The sequence below is a fragment of the Gobio gobio genome, assembly GCF_949357685.1.
Source record: "Gobio gobio genome assembly, chromosome: 17".
Taxonomy (NCBI): domain Eukaryota; kingdom Metazoa; phylum Chordata; class Actinopteri; order Cypriniformes; family Gobionidae; genus Gobio; species Gobio gobio.
In genome coordinates this window covers 32,044,226-32,060,858 of record NC_137110.1, presented here as the reverse complement: position 1 = coordinate 32,060,858, position 16,633 = coordinate 32,044,226, and the positions used below count along the sequence as shown (strand labels likewise).

The 16,633-nt window shown below is 40.4% G+C and overlaps 1 protein-coding gene across 1 annotated transcript in view; it reads right to left on the bottom strand.

Annotated features, from left to right (window-relative positions):
* Window positions 1–16,633, bottom strand: part of ube2o (ubiquitin-conjugating enzyme E2O) — a 324,768-nt gene that overhangs the window by 105,539 nt on the left and 202,596 nt on the right. The gene's annotated exons all lie outside the window — the stretch shown is intronic.

Below are 16,633 nucleotides of genomic sequence, written 5' to 3'. Positions count from 1 at the left end.
GACGCGCCGCGCCGCGCCGCTCTCGCCGGAGCTCGCCGCCGGGCTCCCATTGAGAATGAAAGACTTCCGGCCACTTTGACGCTCTCGCCGGCGGCGACTTACGCACAGTAAGTCAAAATGCCAAGGAGTTGCTGCGTGGTTAATTGTACCAACAGAGCCAGTGCTGGGTGCCTGATGTTTAACATACCAGTAGATGCGGCTAGTACATTACTAGCCTAACATGATCATTCATACATGTATAACAGCAACACTGCAAAATTAAAGACAGACAAACAGATCCAACTAAAATCATGTTTTATTGAGTCAGCAGTTATATACAAACAATAAGGAAAGCTTCAATACGTAATGTTGTTGCAGTAGCGGACCAGCTCAGCGATCTGGCTTTTTGCCTCTAGGATGCGCACGCACCCTGTAATGTTTGTAAACAGGAAACCCGTGTATATGCAGAATATTGTAAAATGATATATTTTCTGTCTGATTTTTTGATCCGAAGCCAAATGAGACCACAGAAGGTTATTTAAAACATCCCACTTGTGATATTAAGTAATTTTGGAGAACAAACATGGTTTTAATCTTTGAGTCATTCCACGAAACCAGTAGAATTTGAGTCCCTCTGACCTTTTTAAGTGTATTTCATCTATTGGGTCACCAAAATCTATTTTTAAAAGCTTTTTGTATAAATTGAAATGTCTCCTTTAATAAAGTTTAAAAAACATGACATCAATTTTATTTTTATATTAGAAATTATCTTGTTTTTTCAGTTGACACCACCTATTTTGTCACGTCCCTCATGGCCTTCTATGAAAGTGTACTTGGGATATGAATAATAAAATTAGAAAAAAGTCCATACATTTTGCCATTACCATAAATATCTATCTTAGCTTTTTAGCTGGTAATGTTTTTTTTCTAAGCAAATATATGATTATTCATTAAAATCACATTATTTAGTTCCGTACCTCAGTAACCCCTCAACCCCGTTACACACATCATTCTCCCCCATAAAAATAATGAATTGATCCTTACGTGACATCAACAACTGGAAGTGACATCATATAAGTCTTCTGAACAACATTGTGTGCAGACACAGGTAAATTACCACCTTCTCTTATAATTATAACTTATTTATATTGTGATATTGTGGTTGTCAAGCTTAACGACTCAACCCCGTTACATCAAATAAAGATAGAAAACTATTACTTGTGAAAATGAACTTTATTTTAATAATATACATGATTTCTTAATATCATGCATGCCAAGTGCTCTCCTGTTACTCACTACATGTAGAGCAGTGGCCATTTTGAGCAAAAAATCACAACCCCGTCACACTCAACCCCGTTACTTCTTCGATCATAACGGGGTTGTGAGATTGTGATGGGGTTGTGTTTAACACTTTGGTTCTGAAGTTATCCAGTAATTTAAATTAATTATTATATTTGATCAAAAGTCTTTTACCACAGGCATATGTTGAATGTAGTAATGTCAATGTTAAAGCTGTGTGTGTGTGTGTGTGTGTGTGTGTGTGTGTGTGTGTGTGTGTGTGTGTGTGTGTGTGTGTGTGTGTGTGTGTGTGTGTGTGTGTGTGTGTGTGTGTGTGTGTGTGTGTGTGTGTGTGTGTGTGTGTGTGTGTGTGCATAATGTGTGTTCTGCCTAGATTTTCACATCTCAGTGTTAAGTAAATTGCTCTGAAAGAATGTTTGATTTAATGATTTAAACATCTATAGACATCTATGAGTCTGAGATGGCACCGACAACAGCAGCAGAAAGGCAGAGGCAGTATCGTGCACGCCTAAATGCTGATCCTGAAAAAAGGGAGAAATACCTGAAGAATGAGCGCCAGAGATGGATTCGTGGAATGACTCCTTTATTGTATTTTGATTGTGTGCTAGCTAACATGCTAGCTTGCCAATGCACCTGCCACCTGGGCAAACATGTTATTTTTATTAATAATTTTGAATAGACTGAAATGAAAAACCAACTGAAATGTTTCTATTGTCAACAACGGCATTTGAGGCACTTTAGAAGGTGAAGTGAGAAGTTTGATCATAAATGAGGTTTGAATAGAACAGGCCAGAAAGGTGTGAAAGTGTTCTGGGGAGACTGAAACTGAATGGGCAGTTTGCACCTCAAAACAATAGAGACAATAAACTGAATGATAGCTCAGAAGAGATGGCAAGAAACATCAGTTAACATTTTAGAGAAATCTCAAAATAAAATCATATACGACATGATCTTGAAAAACATTTAAAAAAAAATCAGAGTTTTAGACTTATCATCTTCAGATTTGAAATATAACATGGTCAGACATGTGGCTTCAGCTGTAGTGCACTTCTAGATTGCTAAAATGCCAACTTCAATTTTATTTTCATAAAGATATTTCATACAATTTCTAATAAATATTTCTAATAACTTTACAAAACTTTGAAGCTTATTGGAGCTATTTTTGATTATGAAAATAATTATAATTTTGAATTTACAGCAAACTGCCAAGTGTCTGCTTTCAAATGACGCCATACTTATGATTTTAGTGCAAAGGAATCATTAACTGTAACTGTTTTAGTCTGATTATGCCATTTCTTAGGATTTTTTCAAAAGCGGGGGTGAAGGCTAACAGGTTAAAAAGATAACAAAGGGCTGTGGTAAATGGGAAACACTTGGGAAAACTAATCAGCATGGAAAAACTACAACACATGACACAAGAAAGGATGCTGGTCAGTGGCTGGAACCGTCTCTGGATGCTGGTCAGTGGCTGGAGACGTTGCTTGACTCTGGACGGTGACGGGACAAGACTCTGGAGTGGCGGGTAGGCCCTACCCTAAAATTCCAGAGTCCAATTAGGGTTTTGCAATGGCATAGCAGAACAGAGCATCTCTGAAACGATCAACCAACAACATCTGAAGCACTGGGGTATATATACACAAATGGAAACAAGGTTAACAAGATAACAAGGGGGTGTGGTAAATGGGAAACACCTGGGAAAACGAATCAACATGAAAAACTACAAAGAACTACAACACGTGACAGGAAATAACAAAAGAGTCCACAAACACACAGGGAATTTATGCCAGAAGTATTTATTTATTTTTATTAAGAATTAAAAATAAGTATAATATAATAAATATTAGTAGCCTATTATAAACAAAATATAATAAAAATATAATTACTCTTTTAAAAAATAAGTTGATTTTTAAGTCGAGGATCGATTGTTCCTGTCTGCCTCCTGTCTTGCTGCTGCTAGTGTTTGTAGCTCTGTACAGTCTTGCTTTTGAATCTCTTCTGAATATATTTGTTCTACTGCTAAATATAACTTACTCATCACCATATATTGTTTAAATATTGCCTATCACGTTAAATTTAACATTGCTAGCTTTTAATCTAAATCACCATCACACGTTAGGATTTCGCTAGCCTGTTAGCTTGTCATCTCTGCACCCGGGTCTCCTGTTTTCTGAGTTCATTAAACAACCGTGGTGAGTTGGATTAGTAAATAGTGTCCAGCAAACAACTGTGGTAAATTGGATTAATCAACAAACACGGTAAGCCATGTCATCTTCTCCCATAATTATCACTTGCACTACATGTAGTATGTTTAACATAGCCTTCTCCGTTGGCGAACAGGGCTTCACTTGTGATAAATGTTAGGAGATAGTCAGGCTGACAGAGAGGATTTCAAAATTAGAGACACACATCCAGACTTTATCTGAGAGTAGTGAGAATGTAACAGCTTTAGACACTGATTTGGATGCGAATAGCTTATTGAACTCTGTACATTGTTCGGCTCCGGCTGCAGGGCCGGCGCAGCAGGGTAACTGGGTCACTGTGAGACGGATCTAAAAACCGCTCTTCCGTTCCGATTAGAACATCAAACAGGTTCTCCCCACTCAGCGAAGCACCCACTGAGTATCCTGTTGAAAGTGCCCTAGTCATTGACGATTCTATTACACAGAACGTGAAAATGGAGACACCAGCCACCATAGTCACATGTTTACCGGGAGCCAGAGCACCTGACATCAAAGCAAATTTAAATGTGCTGGCTAAAGCTAATCGTAAATTCTCTAAGATTATTATTCACGTCAGCACTAATGACTTCGCCAGTCAGAGATAACGATAATTAACATTAAAGAGGTGTGTGAACTCGCTAGTATGATGTCAAATGCAGTTTTTTGTTCTGGTCCGCTCCCCGTTAAAAGGAGTGATGAGATAGTTAGCAGACCAGAGATGTCAAAAGAATTTGCATTCATTACTCAGGTAGAAGTATAGATACTGGGGTTTAAAAAGACTTCTGTAGCAACTCACAGGTCACTCCCCCTTGCTCTCTGCTGCCCTTTGCACATCATATTTTAAAATTCAATTTTGTTTATATAATATAGGCATATGTAGTGTAATGTTAGCCGTTTATCTGTGGATAATGTGATTATTTTCTGTTATCACTAGGAGCAAATTCAACAACTGAATTTAGAACAGACACAACAAGTGTTGAAGCAATGTTTGGCACGGGATCCAAGCCTAATCTTTGATGTCCTCAGTCATTTGGGACCTTCTGCTCCTCCAACATTACCTCCTGTCCCCGGGCAACTATCATGATGCATCTGCCAGAGATGCAGAGAAATGCCCACTGTGGTGGAGAGGAAGTGCTGCCTCCAACAGCCAGCTCTTTGCATTTCAACTCTACCACACATGGAGGCATACATTCTGCAGGCGGGAGTCTTGCGTCTGGCCAGGAGGATCGGGAATGACCTGCGTGCTGTAGTTGACCTTCCAGATGAAGGTGAAGACAACAGGCAATTTCGACATGCTGCATATAGACAGTTTGTGGCTTGGCAGTGTGGGACTCTGGGTCCTTGTCACAGAGTGGTTATTCCAAGCTGCTGTGCCTGGGCAATCCGGGACCAGTTTCCAGATCCTCATGGACAATACAGGGGATTTATTCTGAGGAGGGTATAGCTGCTGTGCGGTGTTCTTTTAATAATTTGAATGCTTTCTTGTTGTGTTTAAAAATATTGCTTATTTAAAATAATATTTCTATTAAAAGTTTTGTAAATACTTTTCAATAAAGGGTTTACAATTGAATTATGTAATTGCTCATTTGTGATAACAAAAGCACCACTTTACCATAGTACATTACTGAATTATCTTTTGGATCAATTTAAAACACTAACTTTCAATAGGAATGATGAGAATCACTGGGTCAAAAATAATCATCATTAAAAAAAAGAAAGGTACTTCTTACCCTGGCCCCTACTGACTTGGGTTTCCAATAGCTCCTGTGTGGTGGGAGCTGGTACACCGGACAGCACACCATGCTGACGTGGTTCATTTGGTCTCATGGTTGAACGTCGAGGGAGTCCACGTCCTGATGCCACCCGTTTCCTTACAATTTCCCTCTGAATTTCTGGGATGTAATAGTAGTCCTTTTCCTCTTTTATGGCATACAAACTCCACTTTCTGGACCTCTTATTATAGAGTTTGCGATATCTGAAATTAGATACTTGACAGACAATGCAAACAAATTAAAATTATTATATTCTATGTCTTTTTTTATATGTTATAGAAATGATAAGCACAATAAATATTAACTTGACACCCCATGCCTCACTCTGCTGTAGTGATGTGTAGCGACTATGAGTCAGATAAAATAATAACTCAACGGGGAACTGAATTAAAATGAAAGATTCGAATGACACTATGTATTATAAATAATTCAGAATTAATGTTTACACCTTAACTTATTCGTCCGCCGATATGTAAGGACTTAAAGGGGGCTCTGTTAAAGGGAAACATGTATATTTAGCTCAAATGAATGAATTTAATGAATTCATAGGGAATTTTGAGAGTCTATTTTACAGCCGAGCAAATGACTCTTCTAGCGTTCATTTGAACGGGCCGTAAATATCAACTCTGCAGCGGATATTAATATCCGAACAATAGTGAAACACTATTTAACAGCCAGGTAACTTAGATCGGCAGTTCAAGACATTAAATTGATAAGCACATAACACAAGAGCAGTTATCTTTGAATACAAACGGAACTTTATTGATTAATCTAACACTTCAAACTAATATCTAACATAAACACACACGCTCGCACATTCACACGTTGCAGAAAGGAAGAAGGTGAGGAAAGAATAAGTTCTAAGAGAGAGAAATTATGAAATCCTAAGCAATCTATGCATTTATGAAACATGACCTGAAGAAACCATTGATCAGTAATTTAACCTCCTATCGTTTCTTAGGCAGGGTTATTACATTTGATCTAATGCACCAGTGCAGCTTGGAATCAAAAAGGCGTTACTTGCGTTTGGGTTTCGCGTGTCGTCTGACAAAGGGGGATTCCCTTCTCCTGGCTGTACAGGGATTTTCCCGGATCTTTGATTCGCTGAAGGTCTGGTTGACGTCTGGGGAAGCCGAACACGTGGCGTGTTGGCGGCTGGATGAAAGTCTTGTGGGCGTTGTTTGAAGTTGGAGCGCGCTGTTAGAAACTCGTTGTTGAGAGACTTTTGCGGCGAAACAGAACCCGAGACTTAAACGGAAATAAAATAAACTTTAAGTAAAAGAAAGGAAAGTGAGAGAAAAGCAGATGGCCTGAATGAAATCGTTGTTAACCCATTTTCTCTGATGTTGGTCTGTCACGATAGTCAGACCGTCTCCTGGGATCTCCGTTCAGAACTCACTCTGGTCAAACTGCTAGGACTCAGATCATCTCTGAACTGCGAACAGGCCGCGAACCAGCTCGAACCGAACTGGAACCGAACTTGAGCTGAACTCTGCACTGCTTCTGGTCTGAACGGTACAGAACTGCACGGAACTGTAGACAGAACCGTATACAGAACTGTACACAGAACTGAACACCGAACTGAACACAGAACTCAACACAGAACTGAAGACAGAACTGGAGACAGAACTGAAAACAGAACTGAGAACTGAACTTGAGAACAGAACTGAACTTTTCGTTCGTGTTCTGAGACTAAACTCAAACATTTGCCCATCCCCTGGATGGGTTCTGGCCAATTAGGCTTCAGGGGTGACTGTGTCTCCACCCCTCCCACAAAATTAGGTTATCTCTAGAATTTAGTTTCCTGCTCTTAAGCAGAGAGTAAATTTAGACCTAATTTCTTACTATAAGGACATGATCAATTCTATAAAGATTTCATTCAGCTCATCTGTTGGATTATACCCATACGAACGCACCGGTACCAAACACGATGCTTTTTCATCCACTCATTCAATAGTTACATAATTGCATGAATTGTGAGTAATATACATGCCTAATAGTCTAACTAACGTGTATTAGTTGTAAACACACTAACAAGCTACGTCGAAGGCTATTTGAAATGAAAAAGTCCAATAATCCGTGATTTGCTGCACTCCATATGTGACAGTTTCTGTGAGCTTACTTGGAGTTTTTTAGCTGTGTCGTGGAGTTCATTTACCGGTCATTGCAAAGACAGAGGTCTGGTTGTTTCTTTGTCTTGTGACAACCACGAGCCCTTTGTCCTCTTTTAACTGAGTTTGGTGGCGAGTCCATAGGAAGTCAGAACTAGTAGCTCCGGGCAGAAACAAACCCCCCATCTCACTCGTGATGATGATGGTTTCCTGGAGCTGCATTGTGCTTTGTTGAAAAGGATGTTAATTTGATCGAATCATTGGAAGATTAACTCATCTATATGTCTGCGTCCATAATTGCTACATAATCCCCCCTTCGTTAGGCGATGTGTTGGGATGAAGACATCGGCGAACGCTGTAGAAACACAGGGAGAAGAAGCAGACACAATACACAACAAACAACAAGACAACACCTCCATGATTGGCCACTGTACTGGTGCAGGGCCTTAGATTATTCGAGTACTAACAGTTTTAAACTTTAAACTTAAGGTCAATTTGAAGTTTACGTTTTAACGTTCCTCGGTTTATCGTGTCGACGTAATGTAGTTTAACTTTGGTGTTGTTCTAATTTGGTTCGGTACGGTGACTCTTTGACCAAATTCTGTGTTTAACTTTTGTTTTGTTTGTTTTCTTCACTTCTAAATCGTACTAGGTTGAGACCGTTGTACCTTTCTTCATGACGTGGTGACATCATTTGTGGTACAAATGAGGTGACCTCTTAATCATGGAGCTCTCTAGCTCACATTGGTTCAAAGGTGGCCTGCCGATATTAGGCGTGGTGCATCAATCCCTATATCGTGACCTTGACCCTTATGGGGTAGACAGGCATTTTACCTAATAAAAGAAGAAGGAGAGGGAAGGAAGAGGTGAAACAAAACAAAACAGTTGAGTGTCTCTAGGTCTTGCCTACAACTACTCGTGCAGCTAAGGTGTCGTGTACCCTAACTTAATGAGAGGTGTTCTACTTGTTGGGTAGATTGTGCAATGTTTCCTATGATGAGTGTAGCCGGGTCCATGCTAAGCTAGTTTCTGAAGCTAGTTTCTACCTGTGGGAAGAACATGTTTGCTGAATGTTTTCCCTGGCAGATGTGGTTAACTTCTGTATGTTAGCGAGTATGTAAGTTATGTAGTGTATGTAATGTTAGTGGATGTATGGTCAGATCTGTTCTAGTCTGTTTTTGGTCCCCCCTTTCCTGGAAGGCGTGTCAATCAGAATCTGACTCATCCCATTTCCTGTCCTCTTCATGGCATTTGAGGGATTCTCTCAATAGCTGCATGACTTCTTGTGAGTCGCTGCTTTGCTTATGCCCACGGCCGTCTGGTTGTTTGGATCTGGCATTGGCATGAGAGTCTTGTTCTTCGGCGTACTCAGTGCTGTGCTCGACTGAGTGGTGCCGAGGTGGGTTTTGTCGTCGCTTACCCACGTTAGATGCTCTGGAATGTGTGGGATGGCGATGGTCTTTGGCATCTTTAGGGTTTCTTGAGAAGCGAGGCTGGTCCCATGGCTTTTCCCAGCGGTTGGTGTGGTAGCTGTCATGGGAGTCACGTTCTCTGTACTCTTTAAGATGGACTGTGGTGTAGTCATGCCACTGGGTGTCGTCCAGTGCAAGGCTTGGGTCTTGGCTGACGGAGTTTGACACTGTGGATGTTTTCAAACCTTTCTTTGAGGCCATCTTTTGTTTGATGTAGGCCTTGTGTGTCAGGTCACGCAGCTGTTGGATTGTCATCGTGTCTGGGCAGGCCATGATGCCTAGATGACGACTCACTCCAGGGTGCAAGTTTCTCAGGAAGATGGTTTTGAAGTTCAAATCCTCTTCAAGTTCAGGTTCGTTATATGCACCAAAGTAGGCTTGTCGGAAACGGCTGTAGTAGGCTTGGGGAGTCTCTTGTCGACCTTGTTTGGTTTCCCAGGCGATTAACAGTCCGTGTTCAGACTCAGGGCCTGTAAATTCTTGGGTCAGCGTCCCACGTAGTAGCTGGTAGTTGTACTTTACGTGAACAGGTTGCCGATCTAGAAAGCTTCGTACCTCGGGACTGGATGTGGCTCTGAGGAGGTATAACCTGTGTCGGTCGGTCACCTGAGGTCTTGCCTCTAGGTAGAAGTCAATATCTTGGAGGTAGGCCTGGATGTCGCGGCCCTCCGTGGAGTTTGGGTTGAACTGGGTGATGTTCTTAGCGAGCTTGTCGAGGTTTTCAAAGGTCATCTTTTGTGCAGGTTCGGAGGCTGCTTGGATGAGCTCTCTTTTGTTGGCCGGGACAAGTTCTGTGGTGAAGGCCGGTGACGCTTTGGGTTGCGGCCATTCACTTCTTCCGTTGTATGGCAGTTCTTGGAAGGAAGACTGTGTTCTACTCAGCAGTAGTGATGCTGAGGGAGTTCTATCCCTTCTTGGCTCTGGTCTCTGTTTGACAGCATGATTGAGTTCATATCTGACCGCGTAGAGCTCGTCGTTGGTGTCGTCTCGCTGTCGGATCAGATGGTCCATCTCAGTGCTGTACCTTTCAAGGTTGTCTTCCAGAGCATTGATTTTAGAGTTCTGGTCTTTAATATCAGCGTTGGCTTTCTCTAGCTGATGTTCAGCAGACTGGAGTTGGTTTAACAGGTGTTTATGTGCAGTCTTTGACTCTTGTTTGTCGCGTTCAGCGACTGCAAGGGCTTCTTGGAGCTTGTCAACTGGTTTCTTTGTTTCTTGCTCCACTTCGTCAGGCACTTTGAGTTTGTCTTGAGCTTTAGCCTTGAGCTGGTCTGTGCAGCGTTGAGTGTGCATCAGCTCTCTCAGGAACTCTGTGGTCTGACGCTTGAAGTCGTCCTGGACTTTCACTTCCAGCTTGTCTATGCGGTTTTGGGCACGTGTCAGCTCCTCTTGAAGGTGGATGATGTGCTTGTCGCTTAGTTTCAGCTGGGCTGTGAAGGCGTTGCTTAGGGAACAGGTGATCTTGGCTAGTTCCATGTGGTTGTTGTTCTGGCTTGAATCATGTGTCAGGAACCTTCTCAGAATCATGATCATTATTAAAAATAATAACAGTTCAATTGTCTTTGGTATGAGGCAGTCTGTAATGCCTCTGAGACAGGCGTCCACATCTTCCCCTTGGGCAGTGGGGTTTGTCGTCTGCGACATGTTGGTACGCTGGGAGAAGAGACTGACACAGATCTGTGTGGGGTATAAGCCTATGTGTGGTGGGACAGCTAAGTGTCGTTTCAGTGATTGTACACCAATAGTGGCGTGTTGTGACGACTAAGTGTTGGTCTCAGTGTAGACAGGTAGGCTAGTGATGTGAAGGCTTTGTCACTCAACTAGGTAAGGGAAAGAGAGAGAAAAGGGTTAAAACAAATCTCAATAGATTGAAACAATTTTCTTTTCACTTGGAGAATTTCCTTTTTTTCTAAAAAGAAAATTCTATCAATGAAAAGCTGTTTCCAAATCGTGATGCGAGGACTATGTCACTCAGCTTAGTAAGGGAGGAAGAGAGAAAAGGTTAAAAACCTATTTCAATTGAAAGAAACAAAAATAACTTTCACTGGGAGAAAAAGTTCTTTTTTTTCTATAACTACTTCCTATCAATGAAAATCTTTTTTCAAAACAGAAACAATATTATTGTTTATGTTACAGAGTAAAATAATACAATAATAATGCTGATACCTCTTTCCTTAGTCTGACAGGATTGACGCCACACACCTTACAGGCGGACCGCTTACGCAGGGATGCGTTGAAGGCGACGGTGGCTCAACACTTGTCTCTGTTAAATGAACTTAGATATGTCAAAATTTTAAATTGCGTTTACAAATGCAGGGAAAGCATGGAGAACAAAGGAGGGTTTGATTACCAATCAAATGCCTACTGGTTTGTTTCTCTGGGAAGAATTATCTTTCTTTCTTTTAGAAATGATCAATGATTCTTCCAGGCTTGTTCCCTATAAACATGAAGAATAAAATTGAATAGAGCAGGACAGAACAGGGAAGACGTGAGGAGAAGGGAGGAAAGCAAGGAGATCCGGCCCCACAAATGGCTCTGAAGCCTTTGTCTGACTACGAGTATAAAGTTGATAGTTGATGGTCAACTAATCACCCAAAATAAATATTTAGTCAATGAGGATTGTCTCTGATTTATTTTGAAACTCGTAGGAATCTGGCACTGTCTCCTATTGAGGCTCAGGTGTGTTACAAAAAAGGAAGTTAAATAAAGAGATAAATTAGTAAATAAAATAGAGTGGCTAAGTGAATAGCTACAATAGGAAGAGGGGATAAAGGAGGGTATAACGCAATAAAAATAATGAATAAGTGTGAGTCCAAAAGGTTTTGGTAATAGATATCAATTTAGTGGTTCACTTGAACTTCTAAAGTTCCAGACGAATACCTAAAGTAATTGGGTCTCAATGAGAAATTCTGAAAATGAGTAAATTCCAGAATAGTTAGAATAACTTTAAAATCATTTTACATGACTTTGAGGAATGAATCTTGAATTTTTTCTTTCATTAAATTCGAACTTAACAATTAATAATTGCAAACCAGTATCTTTCCTCTTCAAGTAAAATGTAGGTAAAGTAACTAACAATTGTGAACCAATATTTCCCTTAAAGTAGAGTATAACGTAATGTATTAGAAAGATAAGAGAAAAGTAAGAAAGACCAACAGTGTACATAAAGTTGAGGTGTTTAAATGGTTAAATCACTTTAAAGTGACTCAAACAGACACTGCATTTACACGTATGTTAATACGGTTGATACCTAAAACTAATGCTAAAGCTTTAGCATTTAGGCTTCAATGTAAACAACTGCTTCGATTAGCTTAGCCTGTAGCTGTTAGCTACCGTAAGGTTTGTTTACAAATATGGCTTCGACGCACTGCGCATGCGCTGGGTTTATCCGGAAGCGCTGGTTGACTTCCGTGCCGCAGTCGTGACTATGGCGAAAAACAAACGCTAGCGGCAAACATGTGAATTGCAGACAGGGTAAAGTTAGGAGTAACTAGAAAAGTCAGCGCTTTTCACCCTGTAAAGTTACACATAAGTTTAGCACGTGCAATCGAGTGTATTACGTGAAACGTCGGCACATTTCATCAATGAAAATCAAAATAAGGAACACCACTCGTAGCTGGTTTTGCTCTGTGGGGCTTTTCACTCAGTTTGTTAAGAGTGAGATTAAACTTTACAGTTACAGTTCAATGTTACAGTTTTGCGCTGTAAATAGAACACTATTGATCTCGGCGGATCTATGTGCATATAGAACCACAGGGTTTCTTCTACTGTTGATTCTATCAATGTCAGCTTTACTTGGGTTCAAATCATTCTCCTTTAAATCACACTGGGACACGCAGTGTTTTTACGAGATGATACACACACCGGCAAGCTTTAACTGCTTAACATTAGCACAGGGAAGATATAGCTCTTCGAATTACAGTGGAACACGCACTGAATTAGCTATAAATAAGGCTTTAATACATCGATCAAGGAACACGCTTGATCTGACCGCGCTGTGAGGAGATTATTCCTCGCAGGGTATTTCAATTTATGCAGTTTAAGTTCGTTCAGTTCTCTGGCTGACTGATATACGTATAACGTTAGCTATTTAATGACACTGGAACACGCAATGACATCAATTCGGCTATAAACGAGGCATTCTAGAAATTAAGGAACACGCTTAATTCTTACCTTATCGTATAGTGTGAGATCTCAGATCTTAAATTACTCTAATGCAGTTTTAGAACAGGGACAGACTTGGGTTACACAGCGTTCCTCATTCATTCAACACAGCTTTCAAATAGGCGCGCGCGCAGCTTGCGTCACGAGCGCGCGCACACACAGACAGACGCGTCTAGCGGTCTGATCTCTCAAAATGTAATTCAAAGATAAAATCTCGATTTATATGCTTATAATTTAGGTTAAACTGCCCGCATTCTCCACCAAATACTGTAGCGACTATGAGTCAGATAAAATAATAACTCAACGGGGAACTGAATTAAAATGAAAGACTCGAATGACACTATGTATTATAAATAATTCAGAATTAATGTTTACACCTTAACTTATTCGTCCGCCGATATGTAAGGACTTAAAGGGGGCTCTGTTAAAGGGAAACATGTATATTTAGCTCAAATTAATGAATTTAATGAATTCATAGGGAATTTTGAGAGTCTATTTTACAGCCGAGCAAATGACTCTTCTAGCGTTCATTTGAACGGGCCGTAAATATCAACTCTGCAGCGGATATTAATATCCGAACAATAGTGAAACACTATTTAACAGCCAGGTAACTTAGATTGGCAGTTCAAGACATTAAATTGATAAGCACATAACACAGGAGCAGTTATCTTTGAATACAAACGGAACTTTATTGATTAATCTAACACTTCAAACTAATATCTAACATAAACACACACGCTCGCACATTCACACGTTGCAGAAAGGAAGAAGGTGAGGAAAGAATAAGTTCTAAGAGAGAGAAATTATGAAATCCTAAGCAATCTATGCATTTATGAAACATGACCTGAAGAAACCATTGATCAGTAATTTAACCTCCTATCGTTTCTTAGGCAGGGTTATTACATTTGATCTAATGCACCAGTTCAGCTTGGAATCAAAAAGGCGTTACTTGCGTTTGGGTTTCGCGTGTCGTCTGACAAAGGGGGATTCCCTTCTCCTGGCTGTACAGGGATTTTCCCGGATCTTTGATTCACTGAAGGTCTGGTTGACGTCTGGGGAAGCCGAACACGTGGCGTGTTGGCGGCTGGATGAAAGTCTTGTGGGCGTTGTTTGAAGTTGGAGCGCGCTGTTAGAAACTCGTTGTTGAGAGACTTTTGCGGCGAAACAGAACCCGAGACTTAAACGGAAATAAAATAAACTTTAAGTAAAAGAAAGGAAAGTGAGAGAAAAGCAGATGGCCTGAATGAAATCGTTGTTAACCCATTTTCTCTGATGTTGGTCTGTCACGATAGTCAGACCGTCTCCTGGGATCTCCGTTCAGAACTCACTCTGGTCAAACTGCTAGGACTCAGATCATCTCTGAACTGCGAACAGGCCGCGAACCAGCTCGAACCGAACTGGAACCGAACTTGAGCTGAACTCTGCACTGCTTCTGGTCTGAACGGTACAGAACTGCACGGAACTGTAGACAGAACCGTATACAGAACTGTACACAGAACTGAACACCGAACTGAACACAGAACTCAACACAGAACTGAAGACAGAACTGGAGACAGAACTGAAAACAGAACTGAGAACTGAACTTGAGAACAGAACTGAACTTTTCGTTCGTGTTCTGAGACTAAACTCAAACATTTGCCCATCCCCTGGATGGGTTCTGGCCAATTAGGCTTCAGGGGTGACTGTGTCTCCACCCCTCCCACAAAATTAGGTTATCTCTAGAATTTAGTTTCCTGCTCTTAAGCAGAGAGTAAATTTAGACCTAATTTCTTACTATAAGGACATGATCAATTCTATAAAGATTTCATTCAGCTCATCTGTTGGATTATACCCATACGAACGCACCGGTACCAAACACGATGCTTTTTCATCCACTCATTCAATAGTTACATAATTGCATGAATTGTGAGTAATATACATGCCTAATAGTCTAACTAACGTGTATTAGTTGTAAACACACTAACAAGCTACGTCGAAGGCTATTTGAAATGAAAAAGTCCAATAATCCGTGATTTGCTGCACTCCATATGTGACAGTTTCTGTGAGCTTACTTGGAGTTTTTTAGCTGTGTCGTGGAGTTCATTTACCGGTCATTGCAAAGACAGAGGTCTGGTTGTTTCTTTGTCTTGTGACAACCACGAGCCCTTTGTCCTCTTTTAACTGAGTTTGGTGGCGAGTCCATAGGAAGTCAGAACTAGTAGCTCCGGGCAGAAACAAACCCCCCATCTCACTCGTGATGATGATGGTTTCCTGGAGCTGCATTGTGCTTTGTTGAAAAGGATGTTAATTTGATCGAATCATTGGAAGATTAACTCATCTATATGTCTGCGTCCATAATTGCTACAGATGTGAGTCTATTAGTATTCCAAAATACAGATGCTAATCAACAGAAGTAAGGCTATAATTCTGTTTAGGCTAGTAACTCCAGATTATGTTCTGATATTACATGGAGATTACAATGCAGACGTCTGCAATACAATGCACTTTTCAATGTTCTTTTGTTTGTTTGTTTTTTTACTTTCTTTTTATTGGAAAAAGCAATACAATACTTCCATTCGCAGATACAATTTATCCTTCTTTTTCCCCCCCCTTTTTCCTCCCACTATAAACATACATGAATATGTAAATGGACACATACATACATATATATATATATATACATATATATATATATATATATATATATATATATATATATACACATACATACACACGCATACACATAAATAAGAATAATCAAAAACAAAAAAAAACACTAATAAAGATGTAGGAGAAAATAATTACAATAGATCACGGAGTACCATGTAATAAACAATGAATAACCCCCCACCCAATCAGCTCACCACGACCAACACACATATTACTGGTTATTTATGCAATACTAACAGTAAAAAAAAAAACAAAGCCACACATTCAGTTGGGTAGTACCATTACATCAGTGAAATAGGAAATAAAAGGTTGCCATTTATTGAAAAATTTGACTGTACATCCTCTCAACGTATATTTAATTTTCCCAAGTTTTAAAAAATACATGACGTCTCTGAGCCATCGGGAGATTGAAGGGTATTTAGCAGACTTCCAGTGTAACAAAGAGCGTCTTGCTAGTAAGGATGTAAAAGCTATGATGTCCTTTTGTGTAGGGTTAAGTGCAAGTGAGGGGCCAGGAATTCCAAATATAGCAATCAGAGGACAAGATTGGAGATTTACCCCAAGCACACAGGACATAATATTAAAATAACCCAGCCAGAAATCTTTCAAATCAGGACAAAAAAAAAAAACGTGGCTAAGATGACAAGGTGAGCCATGACATTTAACACATTTGTCTTCAACATCCGGATATATTTAAGATAGTCTGAGCTTAGAGAAATGTAAGACCTTAAATTGAATAAGTCCAAGACGTGCACAAGTTGCGGAGCACCTCCGCAACGTGACGGCGATGGTCGGCCATGCTCCGGGAGTAGATCAAGATGTCATCAATGTAGACCAGCACAAACCTGTGGAGACACTCCTGGAGCACCTCATGTATGAAGTCCTGGAATACGGAGAGTATGGCGAGTCCATATGGCATCACCAGATATTCGTAGGGACCTGTGGGCGTGACAAAGGCGGTCTTCCAC